This window comes from Papaver somniferum, unplaced genomic scaffold (assembly GCF_003573695.1).
Source record: "Papaver somniferum cultivar HN1 unplaced genomic scaffold, ASM357369v1 unplaced-scaffold_117, whole genome shotgun sequence".
Taxonomy (NCBI): Eukaryota; Viridiplantae; Streptophyta; class Magnoliopsida; order Ranunculales; family Papaveraceae; genus Papaver; species Papaver somniferum.
Window position 1 is genome coordinate 1,826,103 of NW_020620714.1, and position 9,080 is coordinate 1,835,182.

Sequence of the window (9,080 nt, forward strand, 5' to 3'; positions counted from 1 at the left end):
AATTATTAAATTTCTGAAATCAGAGTAATAGTCCTACAAAATTAGAGACAGAAGTTTTGATTCATTATTTATTTTATTTTCAAGTTTTGCTTCTCAAGTATTAAACGTTTTGAACATGCGCATGATGCAGGGTAGTGAAGTAGAATCATCATTGGATGTCGAAGGAATGACAGAAGAAGTGAGATCGTGACATGATCTTATCTTGAGTGTGAAAGGAAAAGATCTTTTCAAGAAATAGGATCTGCAATATTCAAGAAATCGGAAAAGAAGCCGGGAAGAGTTAACGCCGAATGCAACAGCAGGCCTAAGGGGGTAAGACATGGAGAGTCTTTAACTCGGCAAGGGAGCTTAAATTGCATAATGATTTTTCCTTACAAAAGAAACAAAGTTGTTTTTCAAATAAATCTCTTTAGGTTCAGATCCAAAGTTTGCTCTTTTGGTTGTTAATCTTTGTTTGAAGCACTAATTATAAGGAGCTATTAGCTACTCTTGTAACTTCGCCAAAAAATATTTCATGCTCATCCAGAATAGATAGCTAGAAATGGAGATTCAGTGTATCAGAATTTGCTTTCTATTGGTAGAGCTTATACCTTGTATCAGACTATGCTGTAGCTTCTATCAAGTCATATTAATAATCTGCCTCCTTAGTTTAATTTCAGTTTTACTTAAGAATCAATGTAAACTGCCGTTCCTTGTTGCTTGACTCATCATTTTAAACCAGCAAATTCACCTTTGGGGAACTCAGGTTCATATTTAAATTGCGTACTATTTAGTATTAGTCGTCCAAAAGAGACTGACATGGTTCCGCAAACACAAAATTGGTTAAAATGACCAAAATCAACAATTCTTGGGTGAAAAAGACATTTAGATTTTGATACTATTTAAATGGTCAAAAATGTAAAAATAACCAGGATATAAACAGTTTCATCTTACCCATTTTTAAATATTGTTTCTTATTTTTAATTTACACTAGGATGCATCCAGTTTCATCCTTGCTATTTTTTAAATTTAAGTTTACTTTTTTGGTGTCCATATCACCCATAATAATTTGTACTCGTCCATTTGAACTATGTTTTAAAAATATTTGGACAAATGACCGATTTTCCGTTCCTCCAAAGTGTTCACTATGGCTCCAAAAAAATGACCATTAGATTTTGTGATAAGCAGCCTGGGCAGCTACAGACTTTTTCGATGTCAACAAGGACTTGTTTATTTATCCGGTCTTCTTTGGGAAATTAGTGTGATAAGAACTAAAGAATATGGAAATTAAACAAAGAGAGAATGATAGAAATAGAGAACCTCTCATGAAACACATGAGGTTAGTGAAGAAATGTGCACCGAAATTGCTATTACAAACTTTGCTCACTGTTCGACTGTGCAAATTCAACACCCAAGAATATGTCATTGACCATTTATTATATTGTATATACTACTACTTTTCTGCCTTTTCGTTTTCTTTGTGGACGAAATACAAGGCAAAACCTGCTGCATCACAATGGTTAAAGTAAAGGTTTTTTGGGACTTCTAGGTGTTGGTGAATATGACGAATAGATAATAAGCCAGGGTTAGTTAATTAGTTGGTTAGAAATCAGTTTGCTAAGCCATTAACAGCGCCTACTTTCTGTTATGAGAATTGAGAAATAGACGAGGAGATTCGAATTTTTCTCGGGTTAATTGGCTCTGAATTTCCTTCAGGCTAGGTCTAGACTGGAGAGTCAGGCCTCAGGCCATTTGGAAGCCAAACTTGGGGTTTATTATGCTTTCCGGTACTACTACTCTATATGTATGATCTTTCTTTCTTTCATTCAGGGTTCACTGCTAGATCTAAACTGAATCTGGAGCTCAACGCCGCTGTTTTCAATTTAAGTTGGACAAGGAACAGACCGCTATCTACAAAATCAGCCCATCAATTAAGCAGAGGCTTAGGGTTTTAAGATGAAGATGATCTTCAGTTTCATTTATCCGCCGTTTTTTTTTTCTTTTTGCACAATTCTCCTGCAGCTCTCTGATCTCCAACTTCTCTTCATTGAAAACAGAAACAAAGAGTTATAAGATGAATTTTGAAGCTTTACTTATAGGCTAGTGTGAGACACAGTCATTAAATCTTTTCCTTCATTTGACACAGAACAATGATTTCTCCTCTCAAAATAAAGTCGACATTGGTTTGATCCTGAGTTTATGAAGGCTGCGCTAAACGTGTAAGAAGCTGGCTAAGATGTCGATGTTTACCAAGGATTCTGCATCTCGTACTTGTTTCTCTGTTACGACCCTTTGGTCCTTCTTGAGGAGATGGAAGCAATGTTAGAGTATCCAAACAAAAGATTAGATATTCAAATTACATCTATGTAATTCAAAGTTTGTATCTTTTAAGATCAGTTTTTTTTTATTTAAATGTTAATTTCCATCGAAAAGGGAATGATTAATTGTTGTTTTTCTTTTCTGCAATACAAACAAATAAAATGTCTTAATACATATCTGAATTTGCGCTCTGTATAGCTAGAAGTTTCTTTCTAAATTGCTTCCTTAGTTTTATTTCATTTTACTTAACTAAGAATGAATCTGAATTGGCATTCCTTGCTAAATTGTCAAACACTTTGTGTTTTAGTAGAGGACTTGTTTGTCTTGCCAGCCAGACACTTTACGAGAGTAACAAAAAGAGAATGAGAGAAAAAAGAAATTTGAAATTCCATTTAAAAATTAGCATACTGTATAACAATGCAGATTCTTTGTCATAGATTCACTTTTTTTTTTTTAGTAAGTGATCACAAGAATAGTACCTCTATGATTAAGGAATTCCAACTGGAATTAATTTGTAACTTTTATTATCAGCTTGCTCATTTTTCAACAACCCACTCACTAGATGGGTGGATCTCGACGTTTTTGGCCAAACCAAACCAGATAAAGATCAACAAGCGGAGCTTCCATTATAAAGTATGAACCGACCACTTAAAAGATAGGATCTTCAACATCCGTGTGAATTACGATGATCTATGATTATAACCACTATGATGTGTCCATGCATTATAACCATTTACCCACCAAACCATCTTTGCACTTTTATTCCAATAAATGCCATAAAGCATACAACTTAAGATGATTTCACACAGCATAATGATTTCACACAGATCTTTTTGGTCCTGATTTTATAACAATATCCTCATACCTGTAAGAGGCTGACATTCTGCATCTATAGCTTTGTTTTCATGGTATTTTTTTGCCTTATGGAAGCAATGTTAGAGTATTCAAACAAAAGATGAGAGATATAAAGTACATCCATGTAAGATCAGCTGATTTTCTTTTTTCTAATGTTGATTTCCATCGAAAAGGGAATGAATGACTAATTTAGTTTTGGTTTTCCTCTTCTTCAATTCAAACAGATGAAAATGTCTAAATACATGTCTGAATTTGATTTCTATTGGTAGAGTTTGTAGATGATGTATCAAAATGCTGTTGTATATCCATCAAGTACATAAAAAAATATCTTCCTTGGTTTGATTTCGTTTTTACTTGTGGATCTCTGTAAATTGGCATTGTTGATTGACTCATCTTTTTAAATCATCAAAATTTCACCTTTAGAAACTAAGTATCATTTTCATTTTAGTATTTAGTCCTAAAAAAGAGACAGACATTGTTCCAGGAAGGAAAGTGTATATTGCTCTTAAAAATGACCATAATATGCGCCATGTTAAGCGTTGCTTTGCTTTAGTGATTTGCAACCTGGCCGGCCAGCTACAAACATTTGTTATAGGCAATGACTCGCCATACCTGAACTTCACTACGATACAACAATGGTTCACCATACGTGGACTTTTTGGTCAGTAGTTAGGGCAGTGAAAAGATGGCTTGTTTATTTAGCCGGTCTCCTTTTGGAAAGTAGTGAGACAAATAGAAAACCCCTCATGGTTAGTGAAGAAATGAATGTTCTTGTAAATCCATTTTCAAAAATAAGTCATTTCACGTATTGGTGTAATCTAATATTAGAACCAAATTTGCATATGCTTGGACTTGGTCATAGATTCATATTTTCATATAAAGAGTCAAATTCTAGATCATAGTGGTAGATTTTAGTATCACGACTTGGCTGGAGACGAGGTGACTTTTGGCCACAAGGTAGGTCATTTTATGGGTCACTATGCCAATGCTGGGTTTCGGGGCTTATTTTTGGTAATTGGAGAAATATTCAGTCAAAAAACTTATGGGACACATGATTTATCTTTTTCTTGAAACTCGAAGAATGTATTGATTAAGAAGTAATGTTTACAATAGAGATATCCTCTCAAAACTGATCTATGATGATAGTTCTGATTAAAGAAGAAGAAGAAGAAGAAGTTCAGATTAGTTCTTATTTGAGGTAAAGTGGTTTTATGGGATACATGATTGATTTGGAAATATAGCGCTCTATGATTTTTTGGGCTGATACACCTGATAGTGATATGGACCAATTTGAATCAGATTTCATTATATACCTTACTCGCCGGGTACATTTCTGATTGGATTTAAAAGTTTTTGCAACTCTACTTGTTAATAACTTTCAATTTTGAAGTAATGAGTTAGATCTGTCGAGTTGAGACGATCCTACTGAATTAGGAAAAAACAACAAACAACCCGTAGGAATCTTCTATGTTTAATGGGCCTAAATATGTTTGGTCTAGGACTGGACTATACTGGGAGTTGGTTCTCAGGGTACTTGGCCATTTTTTTTAGCAACCGCCCTATCAATTGCCCGATCAAGAACAAAATTACACTCCCAGTCACCCGTGAAGAAGAAGACACCAGTAACATCTAAACACATATCATGGCAACTGTCCCAACCGTACATAAGGATATCGACAGGACGTAAAGCTACTCCATTATCTGCAATGAGCCCCAAATCCACCTCCTTTCTAGCTCAAACACCCGCTCGATAGAAAATGTCTGCGAAGGTATCACGGGCAATATCATGCCTGTAATTGAGACCAACTCCTTTATTACAGTGTAAGGCGTGATCCCCAAAAATATCCATACCTTCACCACAGCTAGAACACAAATCTCCATCCTCAAAGATGGGGATCCCGAGCCTATAACACACAACTGCACGAAACTGTCTGGCCCCAATTTTTTTATTAAGCCCATCAATAGGAATTTCCAACAAATAATCTTGAGCGTGTTTGACTCTATTACTCTGCCAAAGAGCTAAGTCACGCGCAGTCATAACAAACCGATTGGGTATATCCTTCTTCACCGCATCAAAATACTTAATTGCCAAGGAGCTCATAAAGTGGGGGGAAATATCATCATATGCAAAGAAGAATCATTAATACCACATACCTTTTTGTAGCTCAAAACCGGGGCTAGGGCCGAACACTTCTGCAAGCCTCAAAATGTTAACTTGTTGAGAACTAGTCTGAAAGCAAGAAGCCAAGTAACAGACCTCCGTCTTTGAGGGGAAGCTTGGCTAACCTTTGTTGTAAAAGACCATAAACCTTTTTGACATGCACAAATAAAAAAGGAATCTTTTATTAGAAATTAAAAAAAAATCACATGGATTGCTTTCCTTGAAAAAAACATTCCTCGTTTCTTTGACTCTTTTTCTACACCAACTAATTTCTAGCGAATTTCACCTTGTTGAATTCAGTTTCATTTTTATTGTATTCATGTCAGAGTAGTAGTAAAAGAGACGGACATTGTTCGAGGAAGGTGGTTATGACTTTATGGCTCTTAAAAATTACAATAAACTTTTTTGACATGCAGTGGCTCGCCATACATGAACTTCTCTAGTATATTATTGTAGTTAGGCTTCACTTTATAAGCAGCCTTTGCTACCAACTTCTGTACCAATAGCTCACCATACATGAACTTTTGATCATTCACTACATCATATCCTGGTTTTAGCAACGCTTCATTTTCGGAGGTGAGCAACTGATATAACTGTTGCACATCTTACAACTTTAATATGCGTTGCACAAATTATATTAACTATTGGTACAACGTATGTCAACGTGTACGACCGCTGTACACCGTAGGGTTTTCTTGTAATATAGGTTTTTCTTATGGGCTATTAGTTGTTCTATTTTTATTTATTAATTCTCTCATATTTATTTTTCTTATTTGTTTTTCAGAAAGATTAAAATTATTCTCTCTCTTATATTTCTTGGTCGTTCTTTTTTAGCTGAGAACGAAGAGAATCTCTTCTTCAATCTTCAACAAATCTGCAGTCTACCCTGTCTTCAATAGATTTTAGGGTTTCAACAAGAAATTCATCATCTAATGAATACCCATCATCAATAATTCTCGATCTAAAAATCCATCATCTCATCAAACCCCATCTTCAATAGATTTTAGGTTTCCCTGCAATCTAGAAATCCAATCATTCAAGTCTGATATTAACTAGTTTGTTGGATTATCATCAGGTATAAACTAGTTTGTGCTTAAATTTGTTTCATCTGAAATCATTTGATAGAGTTATGGTTTTTTATTTTGACCTAACTAGTATGTGAAATAGTTAGGGTTTTTGATTTTGATGTTCGTTTTTTTGTGATATGTGGATTTGAAGTATTGGGTATGATTTGATTCAGCTGAAGGTGAAGATTTTGTGAATGTTAAGGTTTTATTTTTGTGTAGTGTCTGTTTCCAGATCCTATGGTTTTTAATCTTTTTTTCCTATAAAAATCTCATCTTTTATGTTAATCCCATGTTCTGAATTTTTGTTTTACTTGTCTTAGCCGGAAGAATCATCACTTATTTTACCAATTAGAAAGTTTAATGGATACCTTGTTCAAGCAAATTTTATATTTTGAGTAAATCTGTTAGAATACGGGCATCCAACTCAAAACCAATTGGAAATGCGTGGAGAGGCCCAAGGGATTATAAACCGCAGGATTTAGATTGCCCAGACAATGTGGGACTAATAACCTCAACACGCCCCCTCACGTGTAGCCTCGTTGGGTCTAACACGTGGACAATTAAATCGGGTGACGCATAGTAAAGGCGCGGTCAAATGACTCGTCGCAAATAGCCTGCTCTGATACCATGTTAGAATATGGGCATCCAACTCAAAACCAATTGGCAATCAGTGGAGAGGCCCTAATAGATTATAAACTGCAGGATCTTAAATAACCCAACCATGTGGGACTAATAATTTCAACACGCCCCCTCACGTGTAGCCTCGGCGGGTCTTACAAACACGTGGACAATTAAATCGGATGACGCGGAATAAAGGTGCGGTCACCTGACTCGACACAAATAGCCTGCTCTGATACCATGTTAGAATACGTGCATCCAACTCAAAACCAATTGGCAGTGCGTGGAGAGGCCCAAGGGATAATAAACCGCAGGATTTAGATTTCCCATACAATGTGGGACTAATAATCTCAACACGCCCCCTCACGTGTAGCCTCATTGGGTCTAACACGTGGACAATTAAATCGGGTGACGCGGAGTAAAGGCGCGGTCAAATGACTCGTCGCAAATAGCCTGCTCTGATACCATAATAAATTATGGGTATCGAGGGTTCATAGATCGATCTGAGAAACAAATTACAGATAATAAGAACACAAGATATTAACGTGGTTCGGCACTAATGTCCTACGTCCACGGAGAAACCCCTTAGGGTGAATAAGATTAATGATCTCCAGAGAGTTTGATCATTCTGGGATGATTATACATTTACAATGATTCCTATTTATATAGGAAGATAGAAACAGTAAACCTAAAGATAGCAACAAACTAACAAACTACATATCTTTGACTAGGCCTATCCATCTAGCTAGCTGACTAAATCTTCCGGATATATTGTGAATATTCCAACAAAATCCTAAGATTGGAAATTCTATGTCTGGTAGGTTTCAATTCTCTTGTTTCTTGTTTCTAATTTCTTTCAGGTTCATATGTTTTCCATGTAACTTCTCAGAAATCAAATCCGTTTCATTGATAGAACTGATTTTAGTCAGAATTAAAACTGGTATGGCTTTTGCATCTCTTGTTCTATTTTCTAATCCAGTGCTGATTGTTTCTTGATATGTAAGTTCTTATTCATCATCTCCATCTGCAGGGTGTTTGTACTGAACCTTGTAATTGATATCAACTCTTGAAGGAAAATTGTGTCAGAACATGAGCAGATAGCATCTCGCATTATGGGTTGCAAATGGGTTTTATTCTTTAGTTGAATTTGACCCATCTATGTATACTGAGTTGCAGATTACAAGCTCCGACTCTTCTAAAAAACCAATTCAAGTTTTATCATGTCTTTGGTCCATACAGAAATCAAGGTAATTGAATTGAGTCTAACTAGGAAGATTTAGCTGTACAACACTTAGTTTGTCGATTTATATATATTTGTGCTTCTGTTAAATAATATAATGCGTTTAAATTTAATTTGCAGAGGCTACTTTTGCTCAAACGTAGCCGGTGGTGACTTCCTTGTTGGATGGGTTCAACGTAAGTGCAGGTGTAAATAATCCACAGGACTAGGTGGCGAGATCCCAGGCTAAGTTGCACCAAGAAACGAAGGAAGAGAAGCACTGAATAACTCAAGTGGTCAATGTACTCTACGGATAGAGGAATACATAGAGTTGAACAGAGTAAAATAAGATTGAGGGATTCGAACCCTCGATAGTTCTGAACAAAGAACTATACCGGTTTTCAAGAGAAATAACGGGGGCTGAGCGTGACAACCATTTATCTATAGGATGTGACAAGTCTCCCATCACCTGACAAAAGCTGACAGAAGACCAGAAGACACTCGGTCAAACTAAGAAATAAAGTCAAGACGAACCGGCGAGAAGAGAGAAGGCAACCTCGGACTAAATAACATTAAAGGATCGGCCTCGGATGCAAAACTGTCGGGAGCCCCTACTGTATCGTCCCAGTCGATAGATTGGAGGAACATCAAGGTAGGCCCGAGGAGGAACATCGAGATAGATGCACAATGATTTACACTGTAACTTCGTCGTATCCCTTCCTTGGCCTATAAATATAAGAGCATCTAGAGAGTGAGAGGAAGGTTGTAAAGGAGAGAAAGTTCACACTTAGAGAGAAAAGAAGTCATTATTGTGAGAGTTCATCACTTGTAACCAAACTTGAAGTAATATTAATCACTCATT